The sequence below is a fragment of the Rousettus aegyptiacus genome, unplaced genomic scaffold, assembly GCF_014176215.1.
Source record: "Rousettus aegyptiacus isolate mRouAeg1 unplaced genomic scaffold, mRouAeg1.p scaffold_m13_p_4, whole genome shotgun sequence".
Taxonomy (NCBI): domain Eukaryota; kingdom Metazoa; phylum Chordata; class Mammalia; order Chiroptera; family Pteropodidae; genus Rousettus; species Rousettus aegyptiacus.
Window position 1 is genome coordinate 47,068,859 of NW_023416307.1, and position 17,280 is coordinate 47,086,138.

At 34.2% G+C, this 17,280-nt stretch overlaps 1 protein-coding gene and 2 pseudogenes across 3 annotated transcripts in view; 2 read left to right on the top strand and 1 right to left on the bottom strand.

Annotated features, from left to right (window-relative positions):
• FGF12 (fibroblast growth factor 12) overlaps positions 1-17,280 on the bottom strand; it is a 477,520-nt gene that overhangs the window by 336,580 nt on the left and 123,660 nt on the right. The gene's annotated exons all lie outside the window — the stretch shown is intronic.
• Positions 5,345-5,463, top strand: LOC118602408 (annotated as a pseudogene).
• On the top strand, positions 10,071-10,189 carry LOC118602667 (annotated as a pseudogene).

A 17,280-nucleotide genomic window follows, 5' to 3' on the forward strand; every position in this document is an offset into this window, starting at 1 on the left:
GACCATAGCTTCTACAATATTACATCACCCATAGTTATTTCAGGTCCACGATCCTTAATCCGAAACATTTGGGACTAGGTGTTTATTGCAATTCAGGTTTGGGCGAGGTGTGAGGCAGTACTTTTTTTTTTTTAAGTAATACATAAAGTAATGCATAAAATATCAGTAGAATCTCTGCATGTTGGGACAGCACCTGTAATCAAAAACACTGATATTTCTGTAGCTAAATCTATAAATACTCTCATAGGGATAAATGAAGATTATGAACAGCCTCACATCATTTCAGGTCAGGTTGTGCCACCAAATAAGTTAGCTTCAAACTTAAGAAAAAATCAATGGGTTTCAGAGCTTCTTGGATTTAGAAATGATGGATAATGGATTGTGAGCCTGCATTTGCTTTACTTGAACATAGACTTTTGCACTTTTGAGCTTTGGTTCACTTTCTTTCCTTAGCCAAGAATGTCCTCTGTGTCGCTTCTATTTTATTAACCTCTACACTGGCCAGTCCAAATGTCAGCTCTTCCACTAAGCCTGAAGTTGGAAGCACCAGTCCTTTCTCTGCTGTAGGCATGTATATCTCTCCTTCTAAATTAGAAACTCCTAACAAAACAGTCTGCTTTGTCTTTGTGAACTGTGACTCCTGGCCGTGTATTTTCCTTAGAAGAATGAATACATTGAATGAAGTGAGCCTACCAATATCAAAGTATTGACCAAACAAACCAAAGCATTCAGTGTCATATCTTCACTCTTCTTTATAAATGTGGGTTCTTACAAGATGACTGTGTTTTTTTTTTTTTAACTATTTTTACTCAGGATCTCCCTTTTCTGCTTCCATACTTATAAACAATGCTAAGAAAAACTGTAAACAGTAGAGTTACTAGCTTTCTATTTCAATTCAACCCTCTGGGCCAACTTCAAAGAGACCAATTTTAGGTTAGTGTAGTGCTCAGGAAATGTGGGACAAAGAATTAACTTTCTCATCTATTGCTCTCTTTATTCTTTTCTAATTATTTTCTCATATTTGTATTATTTCCAGGAGCATGTTTTTAAGCTCTTTCGGGGATTAGAAATGTATTTTCTTATTTTATATTCTTCACAGTGCTCTTTGCAGACAAGCGTTTTTGAATGAATTAATGTGACTGAATAATAATAAGTACAAATAAGGATAAATCATTTTTTTACAGTAGAAAAGTTTTATTAGAAGGGAAAGTACACTTCCAGACATGGAAGCAGACTTGAGCAAGAGAAGTGTGGCTCAAAAGGCAGGATAAACCATTTTTATATTAAATATTTAGGTGAATGGTCAAACTATGTTTTCTAATATTGGCAATTACAGGGCATAGCTCCATAAAGAAATACCATCCTATTATTTTAAGTCTGGGTGAATGCAATGTAGTTCCCTTGAGTCCAAGCCTAACTTCTTCCCTGTGCTGTTTACGATCTTATATTCTATTTCTGTAATTTAGTTGACTAATATGAAATGAGATTTTTTATTTCTTTTATAAGAAACTTGTTATTAGAATATTAAAAAGCAAACAAATAAGAGGAGCAAAATACTTCCTATATGTGCATAATAATAGAAATTGCATATTAGGCATATTTTGGCTACGAGGGTTGAAAAACAATGCAAAGACATTTCTACATCACACAAATTAACTATAATAAGCCAAACGTGGGTTTTTCAGATTAGGCATTTCTCTTCACATGTAATATTTGTCCAAATTTGTAATAATAAATAACACCTGTCTAGCCATCTATTCATCCATCTATCCTTCCATCCATCTACTCATCCAACCATTCAATCATTTGTCTAAACATTCATAAAGGAAAAAATTCTACATAAAATTTTAATTTCCTTCTTAGGAGGATAATTCAACTAAGGAAAAAGAAGAGTTTTTTGTTGTTGTTGTTCAGCAGAGCATCTTGGTGGATTAAAAAATGTACAGAGGAATCAGAGGGGAATTTTGGGTAAGGCTGGAAAAAATGAAATGAATCTGTATAGCCAAGTGAGAATAATATGGACTTCTGTGGGTCATCTGGAAGGGGCTGTGGAAAGCTGAGAAACACGGTAGCAGGCTGGAGTCTGAGGTTTAGAAATGACCAACAAATTTTTTAGAGAACAGAGAAACCTGAACAATCTCAACATTGAAATGATTTGGCAGAAGAAGAAATCAGAACCAGAGGTAACTATAAAAATAGAACCTCACCCTGAAAAGTTACATAAAACTTTGTGGTGTGGGTGGGAGATTCCAATATTTATAGAACGGGGATCAAGCTAATCGTATCTAGGTCTTAATTGGTACAGAATCTTGAGATTTATACTTGAGATACATAACACAGGCATGTACACATTCACATGAAGTGATTCTAGAATTCATTTATCCAATAACTTCAAATATCTGCAACATTGAAATTGAAAAAGGTAGATTTTAGGAATAAACCTGAAAGAAGATGCAAAGAGAGAAAGAAAAGACATTTAAGTACCCCAAAATGCTATGATGAAGTCATGGCCAAAATTTTGTGTATTTTATTTGTAGGAACACATTTAGTCTATACATAACATTTATTTACTTTTTAAAAAATTCTATGAACTTTTCTACATATTACTCTCCATAGCTATTTCATCACACTCTAGAACAGAGGTTAGTAAATTATGATCCACAAACCAAATCCACTCACTGCCTGTTTTTGAAAATAAAGTTTTATTGGAACACAGCCATGCCCATTCATTTGTGTGTTGTCTGTGGCTGTTTCATGCTACAACCACAGAATTGAGTGATTGTAAGAGAGACTGCATAGTCTGTGATGCCTATGATAGTTACTACGTGGATGTTTATAGAAAAAGATTGCTCACCTCTGTTCTTAAAGGGGAAAAAAAGACATTGAAAAAGACAGATTTTTAAAAACTGAAAAACAATTTTAAGGAGAAAAAGTAAACAAATAACCAAACTAATAAATATCAGACCCACCCTCAAATCACAATAATAAAGGTCATTTGATGTGAGAACAAATAGTGCCAGATACCTTAACAGGTCTCTGATAGGGACAGTGTATTTTTATAGTACAATACAATTATTCATTGTAATAATAATGATGCTACACAATCCGTCAAATTTGTAAGATACATTCAGAATCTTCTAAGAAATGACTTGAAAGGTACATTTTAAGAAATGATGATAAATAAGATTTAGCTTTTTTATTTTCTCCTTTTAAAAGAGGTGTTAAACTAAAAGAAATAAGCTTTATATCTTGGAAATTCACTCCTGTAAATTACCTTATTCTTTTGAGAACTTCACTATAAACTATCTCTGTATTAAATATCTCTAAAATAGCGATTGGACCATTATCAAAACATGCAGGATTTCTCTCCTGAAATTTTTGAATTTTACAGGTTTTTTTCATGGAAGCATGATATAGATCTGGCATTCCTTTTATTATTTTAAATTATGATTAGTGAAGCAGTGTAGTATAGCATTATGAAAAGTGATTCTGGAGCCAGACTGCTTGGCATCATATCTCCGGTCAACCATGTACAAGTTGTATGATTTTGGACACAATATTGGAGCTAGTTTGGGTATTAAACTAGCAGACCTCTGGGTCCATGTCAGTCTATGAGTCAGTATGTCTCACTAAGAACAAGGCATCTACTCCAGGGGTGATCACTTCAACTGACTTGTCTGCATTTTTCTTTTCCTGCTCTTGGGAGCTGGAGGGGAAATCAGATGAGGTAGCTTGAGAAAGACTTGAATCCTCAATAAGCACATACAAAGACTTACATGAGATCAACTAAGATATGACTGAAGGAAATCCCATCCTCCACCCCTTCCCAGTGCAGAGGGCCCCACGTTGATCGGGAACACCTGTGATAAAAGACAGTGTACAGTGTAGCATTATACAGAATTCCTGTGCCAACCATGGCTGCCTGAGAGATCAAAAACTAGAGGATTTCCTCGTGTAGGCACCAACCTAACACTTGCACTGTGATCCCCATGACTGCTTATGTATAAGCTCTAATTATTAAGATAAGTGTAACAAATGATCAAAACAAACACATTTTCCCTGGCATTGAATTCCAGGAGAAATTTATCATGTGCAGCCACAGAAAAAAAGTAGAAAAAGGCAAAGAGAGTTATAAAGAACAGTCTTCAACTGCAACATTTGGAATAATGTTCCAATAACCTCTGAAAGAATCTTTCCTGCATGGCCATAGATCTTTCTTTCCCAAAGAAAACTCTGCACAAGTTTGTGCACAGCTTTTGTAAAATGCCTGTCTTCCTGCTAAACCGTGCAGTCTGTCCCATAGCTATCCTTAATTCCGCCTGGGCTCTGTCCAGAAGAAAGTGACTGGGTAACACATGGTATAGAAACTGGAACTGTAGCAGCTAGAGAAAGTAAGTCCCAGGAGAAAATAAAATTGTTCACAAAACATCCAGAGAGTGCTTTTATGAACAAAATATTATAATTGTTCAGTTGAGTAGTCCCCCAACAAACTCAGGGCAAGATGCTGGTACTTTGAGGAGACAATTCTCAATTCAATATAGGAAAATCTTTCTACCCCTCAAATCTACCCACATTTGGAGTTACTTATTTCTACTCACAGTGAGTATCCTGTCATCTTTAGAGGCAATTTAAGTTTTGGGAAAAGGAAGTTGAACCACATGGCTACACTCTCTGAAACAAATTAGGTCTTAGAGATTTTGACAAGAAAAGTCGTCTGATCAGACTGACTAAAAGCATAAGGATCTCTGTTTCCTGAAGAGATTCTACCCAAAGAAACTAAGGGAAAGCACCTAACTTCTCTAACTCAGGACTAGATAAAATTAGCTAGCTATGGCCATCATCTGCTATATGATAGAGTAGAGTGAAAAAAAAACCTGACTTTTGAGCTCGACTGACTTGAATTCAAATCTTGATTCTGTCACTTAGTTGTGTGACCTTAGACAACTTATAGAATTTCTGAGTCTCAGTTCCTTCATCTAAATATAGATAAGAATATCTTATTACAGAAAATTGTAAGGAGCCTATGAGATATTATATATAAAGTGCCTAGAGTGGTGCTAGGCTTAGAAAAGGAACTAAATAAATTGAAGTTATCATTAATATTGTAAGTGTATACCACAGCAATCTCAGCCTTTTAAGGCCATCTGCAAAAAGATCAATTTCAGGTATATTCATAAATATAGGAGAAATTTAAGATAGATAATTTTAAAATTTGTAACATGATTGCCATGGGAAACTGCTACCTTTCAAAAAAAAAAAAAAAAAAAGGAGGAAGTGGTTCCATAGTGGAGCAGTTAGCATGTTTGCTTTACATGCAGAAGGCCCAGTGGAGCCACAGTCCATGGTCTACAGCCATGCCACCCTGAACAAGCCCGATCCCATCTAATCTCAGAAGCTAAGCAGGGTCAGGCTTGTTTAGTACTTGGATGGGAGACCACCTAGGAAGACCAGGTGCTGTAGGCATAAATAATAATAATAATAAAGGATATCGTGATATGTAAAGAATACATCAAACCATAATTCACAGTTGGAGAGTAGGAATTTGACAGTAGCTATCTGGTTCAATCTTTATCTATGCCTTCCCTAAAATATAAGCTTCATAAAGGCAGGAACTTTTTAATCTCATTAATCAGCATATTTCCAGAGGCCAGAACTATATCTGTCATATACCCTATACTCAATAAATATCTGTTCATAAATGAATAAATAAATGAGTGGCTTTGTCCACATTATACCTGATAACCATGAAGATTTTTAGACACTGGGCAAAGGAAAGGCGACTACCCAAATTCTAGCTTGGCCGCCTCAAACATCACTTAGAAATACCCAACTATATCTATAATAATTATTTGCATTCTAAGAAACCATATGATTAGTAATTAGGATTTCTATGAACTACAGAAAACAGACTGGTGATTTCGAATGGCAGTGGAGCAAGAGAAGACTCTCTCCCAGTGTAAATGCAACTGCTGACATCTAACTTATTAACTAAATGTTGTTCTTTGTACATTAGTCACCATGAGTCAGTCTTCCTGAGAATGGTTATACTAGAGAAATTTTCAATCATGCTAACCTGAGTTCCCACTTTACCTAAGTTCACTACTTACTTCATGATACCTCTACTCCTCCAGCAAACCCCAAGTCTCTCACTTTTCATTTCCTTAATTGTACCAACCCATTTCAGGGAAAATTTTGTCTAATTAATCATTATTGTACTTTATAATAAACTAAAGTATTTGCAGAGGTATACTGTAGCTGATAAACCTTGGTATTTAAACAAATTATAGCTTACATTGTAGTAAAATTGGTCACCCTTAAATGATGTTAGTTCTAGACAGCTTGCCAAATACAAAATTGAATCCAAAACTAATAGGAAACATTCTGCAATCTATAGTTCTTCAAAATACTTGATCCAGGTTCATAATACTTATCTACCGAACTAGTATTCTGACTATAGCACTGGCCAGGGTTACCACTTGGTCACTGCAAGTGCAATCATCATTTTCTTATCTCTGACCTCTGCCACCTTTTCCTTCAACACATTGTAGAAGAGAATGCTGTGTTTTGTTGAAAGTACTTCTCAAGTCTCAGCTAGAAAATTTACTGGAAGTCTCTGTAGGTTCAGAAGGTAGATGACTAGAACCAGAAGTAAAGTCAAAATGAACTAAAATAAATTTTTAAATTATTACAGTGTTTGGGCAAGACTTCCTTAACTATAAATCTATGTGAATAATTTTGAACGATATCTAAAACACATCCATTATAAGTGTCAGAATATAATGAGGGAGAGAAGAGGGAAGTAAGTCTCTAATGCACAGAAAGAGGAGGTCTTAGGGTTCTTGTCAATTGGACTGGTGACAATAGAAAACATTAAGCAATTTAAAAGTTCTAATTCCTAAAGCATTGATACGCATATAAAATATAAACCATGAAATGGAAATTTTAAAAAACCTTTTTAATTCAATAAAGAATATTAGAATTGATATTTTAGTTATTACACAGTCTACTTCCTTCACTATACAAATGGAAACAATTGAGACCCAGAGAAGGGATATGAATCCTCTCATGAAAATTAAAAACTAATAATGTACCGACCCAATTTGAAGCACACTTTGGATCTTTTATTTCTAAATACCTTTCCAAATGATCTGCTTCATTTCTTCCTCTCTCTATACCAGCTGTGTGGTCATCACTTGTATTTTCCTTGGTTCTACTATGACTCATCTACCATATCTAGGATAGAAGTGAATTAATTCATCGAAGTATGTGTCAGCCAGATTCTACTCTAGCAATGTCACCATTCTATGCCAGAAGCAGACAGATTGAAAGACAGGCATGTGTTTACAGAGTCGTAGTGTTACATCCCTCCAAACACATGTACTAATGTTCTTACTCATCAATAACAACAAAGTGTATTTTTAAAAATGACATGATTACCCTAAAAATCAGAAAAAAAATCAATTCCCATAACTGATCTGCAACATTCTTACGGCAATAACTCATTAAATACGACTACCTTTCTTGAAACGTGAAAAAAGTTCGTGTGGTTTGTTTCCACCAAACAGGCCTTTCGTAAATCTTTATATTACTTTCTAACTTCAAACCATTGCTGCTATTCTTATTAGACATTAAAGTGAATGTTTTAGGTTATGCTTCCTTAAACCATGCCATGCAACCCATTATACTAATAGTTGACCAAGCTAAGAAATCTGGACTTTTTATTACATCAAAGCCATTGAAACATATTAAGTCATTATTTGCTATAATCAAACATATATTTCAATGAGATTATTCTGGTACTAGTATAGAGATGGAAAAGACCAAGCTGTTTCTACAGGAAATTGTTAGGCCTAAACTGTGGCATATGCAGTAGAGATAAAGATAAAAGAACAAATTCAGATGTTTAGGACATTTAATTGATAGACTTTGTAACTGATTGTATATGAGAAGTGAAAGATAGGAAGAAGCAATGATGTCCAAGCTTTTGGCATTATGCTAATAGAAAAAGAGCTCACAATCAAAAAGGAGACTTGATAGGTTTTTTTAAAAAAATTAATAATAGAATAATAGTTATTCTCAGTAGAATGTGTGAAGTACCATATATGGGAAACAAAAGGAGGGTTAAATCACATTTTAAAATAGAGAAAAGGCTATGAATTATAAAGAACATAGTATGTCATTTTTGCTAGGTCATAAAGAAAGAGAGAGGGTTGTTTTTGAAAGAATAGTCCAACACAACTAGAGCATCAGGGCAGGCAGTGTAGGAAGTAAAGGCAGAAAGGTAGCTACACGATGGAGGATTTCCTATACATAGCCAAAGAATTCAGAGTTAATTCAAGAAAAAAATAGGATTTAATGAAGGTTTTGTTATGGATTTAACAAAATTAAACTATATATGAACTTTTCACAATCAGGTAAAGGCCCTTAGAGAGCAGCTACTGTAGTGCTAAGTCCTGCATTCATTTGAATGGAGGTACAATATAGTAACCAGTGCTTAGAGATGTTTGAATTGTAACCAACTCAGAATAGAAAAGACTTGCTGAGAAACTTAGACATTGGATTGAGATGCCAGAAAGATCATGCCTAAGAGGAAAGATCATGCCATATAGTAAGAGTCATACCAACGGCTAAGAACAGAATTAAAGTAAAGCATAAACTAATTCTAACAAAACCAAGAAAAATGATTAGTAGTTTAACCACTTGCCAAAACAAAACTAAATACTCTTCAAAGGAAAGCAACACACACTAGGTTCTCTACAATATGCCATCTATAATATATAGCATATAATCACATATTACTAGACATGCAAAGTAGGAAAAATGTAATCCACAGTCAAAAGTAAAAGAACTTAACATAAATAGATCCTGAGATGACACTAATGTTGGAATTAGAAGACAAAGGACTTTAAAACAGCCTACACAAACACACACACACACACAATCACACAATTTAAAGGAACATACCAACATAATGTACAGAAAATGCCAAGGTTTCAAATCTCAGCAGAGAAATAAACTCTTTTAAAAAAGAACTACATGGGTACTCTAGAACTGGAAAATATTATACTCACTGGATAGGTTGTACAGTAGATTAGACACTGCAAGAGTCTAGAAACTTGAAGACATATGAATAGAAAATAACTAATTTGAAAATAAAGAACAAAAACCAGAGCGTTAGTACTTCAGATAATGCAGCATAACATAATTTAAATCCCTGAAGGAAAGGAGATGTGTGTGGTATGTGTGCGTGAGACAAAAAGAGCACTAAATTTGTTTTAAAAATCATCTTACATATCCATACCTACATATCCGATCCTAAGCCATATAAACAGAAAGAAAACTTCAACTGGGTAGACTACAATGAAACTTCTGATAACAATGATAAAAAAGAAAATTTTAAATGTAGTCATAAAATAAAAAAATATTGCATGCAAGAAAACAATAAGATGATAGACTACTCAGCAGAAAAAATAGAGGCCAGAAAATCTTGGAACAACAGCTTTAAAGAGCTGTTATAATAATAATAATAATAACAACAACAACAACAACAACAACAACAACAATAATAAGCCAATTCAGAATTCTATACTTACTAAAAATAATACTTTAAAAGTAAGGATGAAATAAAGAATTTTTTGATAAATGCAAGCTGATAGAAATTGTCAATAGCAGAAAGTATCCTATAAGAAATAAGCTATAAAGTAATATTGAGTGTCAACTATAATTGAAAAGTAAGAATTAAAAAATTTTAAAAATAAATGAGAGGACTCTGTGTTTAGGTTTGTGTGGACATAAGTTTTCAATTCATTTGGGTAAATGTCAAGGAGCATGATTGCTGGATCATATGATAAGAGTATGTTTAGTTTTCTAAGAAACTAATAAACTATCTTCCAAAGTGGCCGTATTATTTTACACTCTCATCAGCAGTAAATAAGATGTTTTTAGGAGCCTTATTCATAATTGCCAAAACTTATAAGAAACCAAGATGTCCTTCAGTAGGTGGAGGGATAAATCAATGTGGTATAACCAGACAACGGAATATTATTCAGGGATAAGAAATGAGTTATCAAGTCTATGGCCATGCTACCCTGAACAAGCCTGATTCCATCTGATCTTAGAAGATAAGCAGGGTTGGGCCTGGTTAGTACTTTAATGGGAGACCACCTAGAATGACCAGGTGCTGTAGGTGTAAAAAATAAGGGATTGTAAACTGACAAGGTCCTTGCAATCTGTGAGGTCAACCAAGGGTTGCATCACTTAAAAGAAAGAAAAGAAAAGAAAAGAAAAGAAAAGAAAAGAAAAGAAAAGAAAAGAAAAGAAAAGAAAAGAAAAGAAAAGAAAAGAGCTATCAAGCCATGAAAAGACAGGAAAGAAACTTAAATGAATACCATTAAGTGAAAGAAGAGGCTACATGCCGTATAATTCCAACTGTATGACATTCTAGAAAAGGAAAAACCATGAAGATAGTAAAAAGATAAGTGGTTACCAGGGATTATGGGGAGAGAAGGATGAATAGGCAGAACACAGAGGTTTTTAGGGCAGTGAAAATTCTGTTTCATACTATAATAGTAGGTATATGTCATTATACATTTGTCCCGACCCATAAAACATACACCACCAAGAGTGAACACTAATGTCAACTATGGACCTTGGGTGATAATGACATGTCAATGTGAATTATAAAAAATGTGCTTCTGTGGGATACTCACAGTTCTCTGCACCCAGCCCAGGTCTGCATTGACATTACAACCAAATTATAAAATAATCAACATGGAGAACACCTAAGTCCAGCTGATTGTAACACCTACATCTGATAATATAAAGAAACCACATTGAAGCTACATCAAAGTCATGAATCAGGCTGGACCCGCACCCACAGGTAGTGGAGGACCACGGGGAGGGAAAGCAAGGCCGCAGAGGCTCTCCTGAACCTCTGGTCTCATCTGGGGGCTCCCTAGCCCAGGGTCCCAGCCCAGGAAAAAAGAGATTCCAATAACTCAGACTGTAGAAACTAGAGAGGATTCCAGCTGTCTGTGTGAGATGGAAGGTCACTGAATTCCTAGACACCCCTTTGAAGGACCCGTGCACAAGTTTTCTGACCTGCAGACACTCACCCAGGACACCAGTGGTGGGTCAGAGGCTCGTAGGGGATCCACACCGGGAACGTCTACATTACCTGGTGCCAGAACAAGGGCTGGAAGGGCTTGCCACAAATGAAATAACAGGAGAAAACTCCAGAAAATAAGCTAAATAAAATGGAGGCAACCAACCTACCAGAGATAGAGTTCAAAATAATGGTTATAAGGATGTTCAACGAACTTATGGGGAGAATGAATGAACACAATGAGAGCCTCATCATAAAGATAGTAAGCATAAAAAAGGACATGGAAATCATAAAAAAAGACTCATAAAATGAAGAATACTTTAAAACAAAGGCTATAATAATAGAAAAAAAAAGGCACTACAAAATGATAAAGGAATTGATAAATCAAGAGGACATAACCCTAGTAAATATATACACACTCAAATAGGAGCACCTACATACATAAAGCCATTATTGACTGACATAAAAGGAGAGAAAAATAGTAATACACTCAGAGTAGGAGACTTTAACACCTCATTGACACCAATGGACAGATCTTCCAGGCAAAGAATCAACATGGAAACAATGGGCCTAAAAGATAGACTAGAACAGATAGATTTAATAGATACATTCAGAGCATTTTATCTTAAAGCACCAAAATATACATTTTTATCAAGTGCACAGAGAACTTTTTCTAGGACAGACCACGTTAGGACACAAAACAAGTTTCAATAAATTTAAGAGATTGAAATCATATCAACCATCTTCTCCAATCATGATGGTATGAAACTAGGTGTCAACTACAAGAAGAAAACTGGAAAATACACAAACACATGGAGGCTAAATAATATGCTACTAAACAATAAATGGTTTAATAATGAGACCAAGAAAATCAAAAGATACCTAGAGACAAATGAAAATGAAAACACAACTCAAAACCTATGGGATACAGCAAAAGTTGTCCTAAGAGGGAAATTCATAGCAATACAGAACTACCTCAAGAAATGAGAAAAAGCTCAATAAACAATCTAACCTTACATTTAAAAGAACTAGAAAAAGAAAAGCAAACAAAGCCCCACGTGAATAGAAGGAAGGAAATAATAAAGATCGGAGTAGAAATAAATGAAATAGAATGTAGAAAAAACAGTACAAAAAATTAATGAAACTCATAGCTCGTTCTTTGAAAGGATAAACAAAATTGACAGACTCTTAACCAGACTCATCGAGAAAATAAGAGAGAGGACTCAAATAAATAAAATCAGGAATGAAAGAGAAGAAATAACCACAGACTCCAAAGAAATACAAAGGATCATAAGAAAATACTATGAGTAATTATATGCCAACAAATTGGACAATCTGGAAGAAATGGACACATTCCTAGAAACATACGATCTACCACAAATGAGTCAGGAAGAAACAGAAAATCTGAACCAACCAATTACCACAAATAAAATAGAATCAGTAATCAAAAACCTCTCCCAAAACAAAAGTCCTAGAACAAATGGTTTCATAGGTGAATTTTACTAAACATTCAAAGAATTATAACCTATTCTTCTCAAACTATTCCAAAAATTTCAAGAAGATGGAAGGCTCCCTAACTCCTTTGATGAGGCCATTATTACCTTGATTCCAAAACCAGACAAAGACATTACAAAAAAGAAAACAATAGGCCAATATCTCTTATGAGCATTGATGCAAAATTCCTCAACAAAATATTAGCAAACTAAATTCAGCAATACATTAAAAATATCATACACCATGATCAAGTTGGATTTGTTCTTGGGATGCACAAATCAATTAATGTGGTACACTAGATTAACAAATCAAAAGATAAAAACCATATGATCATAGCAATAGATGCAGAAAAAGTGTTTGACAAAATCCAGCACCCATTTATGATAAAAACTCTCAGCAAAGTGGGAATAGAGGGAACATACCTTAACATAATAAAGGCCATATATATGACAAAACTATAGCTAACATTGTATTCAATGAGGAAAGGCTAAAAGCATTTTCCTTAAGATCAGCAACAAGACAAGGATGCCCACTTTCACCACTCCTCTTCAATATTGTATTGGAAGTCTGAGCCACAGCAATAAAACAAGAAAGAGAAATAAAAGATATCCAAATTGGAAAAGATGAAGTAAAACTCTCATTATTTGCCAATGATATGATACTATATAGAGAGAAACCTAAAGATTCCAACAAAAAACTGTTAGAACTGACCAATGTATTTTGTAAAGTAGTAGGTTACAAAATAAATATTCAGAAGTCGGTGGCATTTTATACACTAATGAACATTCAGAAAGAGAAATTAAGAAAACAATCCCATTTACAATTGCATCGAAAACTATAAAATACCTGGGAATCAAAGTAGCCAAGGAGTTAAAAGACCTGTTCTTAGAAAATTATGTCATTGAAAAAAGAAATTGAAGAAGATACAAATAAATGGAAGCATATACTGTGCTCATGTGTAGGGAGAATCAACATTGCTAAAATGGCCATACCACCCAAAGCAATCTATAGATTCAATGCACTCCCTATCAAAATATCAATAGCATTTTTCAGAAAGATAGAACAAATAATCCTAAAATTTATATGGAACTATAAAAGATCCCGAATAGCCACAGCAATCTTGAGAAAGAAGAATAAAGTTGGAGGTATCACACTACCTGATATCAAACTATACTACAAGCCTACGGTAATCAAAACAACATAGTACTGGCTAAAAACAGATATATTAATCAATGGAACAGAATAGGGAGCTTGGAAATAAATCCACACCTATATGCGCACTTAATATATGACAAAGGAGATAACAATATACAATGGAGTAAAGACAGTCTCTTCGATAGTGTTGGGAAAATTGAACAGATATATGCAAAAAAAATGAAACCGGACCACCTTCTTATACTGCATACAAGAATAGACTTAAAATGGATTAAAGACATAAATGTAAGACCTGAAACTGTAAAACTTCTAGAAGAAAACATAGCCAGTAATGTCTCTGATATTACTAAAAGTAATTTCTTTTCAGATATATCTCCCCAAACGAGGGAAACAAAAGAAAAAATAAACAAATGGGACTACATCAAACTAAAAACTTTTTGTACAGCAAAGGAAACCATCAATGAAACAAAATGACAACCGACTGATTGGGAGAAGTTATTTGCTAATGATACATTTCATAAGAAGTTAATATCCAAAATATATAAAGAACTCATACAACTCAACAAAAACAACAATAAAAACCAATTTGATTAAAAAATGAGCAGAAAACCTGAACAGATACTTCTCCAAATAGGAAATACAGATGGCCAATACATATTAAAAGATGCTCAAGGTCACTAATCATCAGAGAAATGCAAATTAAAACCACACCAAGATATCACCTCATACCTGTCAGAATGTGTATCACCAATAAATCAAAGAACAACAAATATTGGCGAGGATGTGAAGAAAAGGGAACCCATATACATTGTTGGTGGGATTGCAAGTTGGTACAGCCACTCTGGAAAACAGTCTAGAGGTTTCTCAAAAAATTAAAAGTGGATCTTCCTTTTGACTCAGCAATTGCAATTCTGGTTATTTATCCAAAGAAAACCAAAATGATAATTTGTAAAGATCTTTGCACCACAATATTCATAGCAGCACAATTTACAATAGCCAAGATATGAAAGCAACCCAAATGCCCATCAACAGACAATTGGATAAAGAAGTTATGGTTTATATATACAATAGATTACTCAGCCATTAAAAAAAAATGAAATCCTACCATTTGCAATGACATGGATAGACCTAGAGGTTATTACGCTGAATGAAATAAGTCAGATAGAGAAAGATAAATACCATATGATTTTGCTTATACGTGGAACCTAAGGAACAAAAAGAACAAATTAATCAAAAAAAGACTCACGAATATAGTAGACAGTTTGGTGATGAACAGAGGGGAGGTGTGGTTGGGGGACTAGGAGATTGAGGTGAAGGGTTAAAGAAATATAAATTAGTATTTGATAGATTGTCACAGGGATGGGGAGCATAGCATAAGGAATGCAGTTAGCATTAAAATATGGGCTAGATAGAAAACCAGAGGAGAGAAGGAGCAATTAGGGAGATTGTTTTATAAACTATATAAAAGTCTAACCAATGTACTGTATATTTGAAACTAATTAAAATAAATAAATAAATACATAGTTTTCTGTGTTTTGATATTCTGAAACAACATCTCAGAATTGAACCAGGCATTCAAGAAGAATGTATTTATGGCACACTGGTCACTTAATGAGCTCTTGAGACAAACTGGATTGGTTCTAATCTACTCCCCTCTCCTTATCTGTTGTGAGACTTTTCCATGCCTTTGTTTCCTTTATATAAAATGAGAATACTGGTAAAGTACCCATCTCAAAGCTGTTGTGAGTATTAAATAAGGTTTTTCATAAAATGCATTTTGAACAGAGCTCATCACATAGTAAATATTCAAGAAATGTTCATCATTGTTTATTAACTTTGAATATAGCAAGTTTGAAAACTTCCCATATAGTTTGGCAAAAAAAAAAAAAAAGAAAGAAATCATAGTATATCCTTAGGTACATTTTGATGACATAATGAGAGTTCCAAAAAGTCAACTGAATATACCCATCAAAAGCTCAGTGATTCTTCACCTGTGTAACCGAAAAGACATCAAATGACTACAGCATAAAAGTGACTTGAAAATTTGAAGGTGCAAAGACAAATCAAAGACAGTCTTGCACTCAGGCAATACACATTCTGGTGGGGAGGACTAATAATAGCAAATATTAATTGAACATTAACTAAATACTAGGCACTTTGATGTGTATTAGCTCATTTAATCTTTGTCACAAACATAGGAAGTAGGCACAATATTATTGTCATTATACAGATAAAGAAATCGAAACTTGTAGTAGGTTATTCATGTAGAACCAAAAAGATGGCGGCAAGATTCAAACCCTAGTAATCTGGCTCCAGATCTTGCTCTTAGTCACTATTCTGTACTGCTTCTCTGGTATTTCATGAAATGTAATCCAGCACCATATGCAAGACAAATGGAAGAAAAGAATTATAGCGATAGAGAGACCAGGTATTGAAATGGTCCAGACAATAAGTAACAAGGACCAGAAATACCTGATAGTCATGAAGCTAGAGATTATGGAATAAATGAAAGAGATATTGGAAGAAAAGAGCTAATAAGACTTGGTGACAGCCTGCCTGTGGGGATCCCAGGAATATTTAAACTTTTACTTTATATCCAGGAAATATTGAAATTTCAACAACAGTATTTGGTGGATGCCCCCTGGATAGGGCAAATGTATTCATTCTGAAGTCCCCAACACTATTCTTTGTTCCTCTGGCCAGCCAGAGTCTTTTAATCTCTGGAATTTCTGTCATACTTTTTCAAATGATATTTACAATCGCGTTATACTAGATTCTGTCAAATAAAAACACAGAAAGATACTGGACAGTTTCAGAGTTGTATTCACCATCTTACTTCTGAAAAAAAAAAATCACTGTCTTTTCTAACAAAATCTCTGAAAGTTTACTAAAAAAATCATTACTGACAATTATCAGAAAAGCCACAAGATGGCAGCAAAGTATAGCATAAAAGCAGTTTGAGCAGGCGTCCTAGAGGGGAGCTTTGTATTAAATATCCTCAGATTCCATATACTTTGTATGTATTTTGTACATATTAATCAACAGCTATACCAGCTATATGATCATCATATCAACATAGCACTTCACAGTTTATAAAACCCCTACAAATACTTTCTCTCATCTTATCTTAACACTACCATGTGAATGAAGTTCACAGGACAAGGATCTTGACTTCTATGAAAAATAAGGAGCATTTTCACCTCAGGTACCAGAAGTACCTCAGAGGCTCAAAGGTGATGCAAAGCTCAAAACTTTGTCATTGTTTCTACTAAGATGTGATCCAGAAGAAAGAGAATATGAATGGGGATACTGTAGCTTCAACTTCAGAGGGAAAAATAGCCAAGATTTTTGATAGAACTGATACTTTAAGAGATTGAGGTCTATAAGGAATTCCTCACCATAAAAGAAGAAAAAGTGAGGGCGAGGAGGAAAGGGGAAGATCTTTTATATTTTTATAATAAAAACTGAAAGACTTCTTAAAGACAATTATAAAAAGCAAAACATAAAAAAAAAAAGGAGAATATATA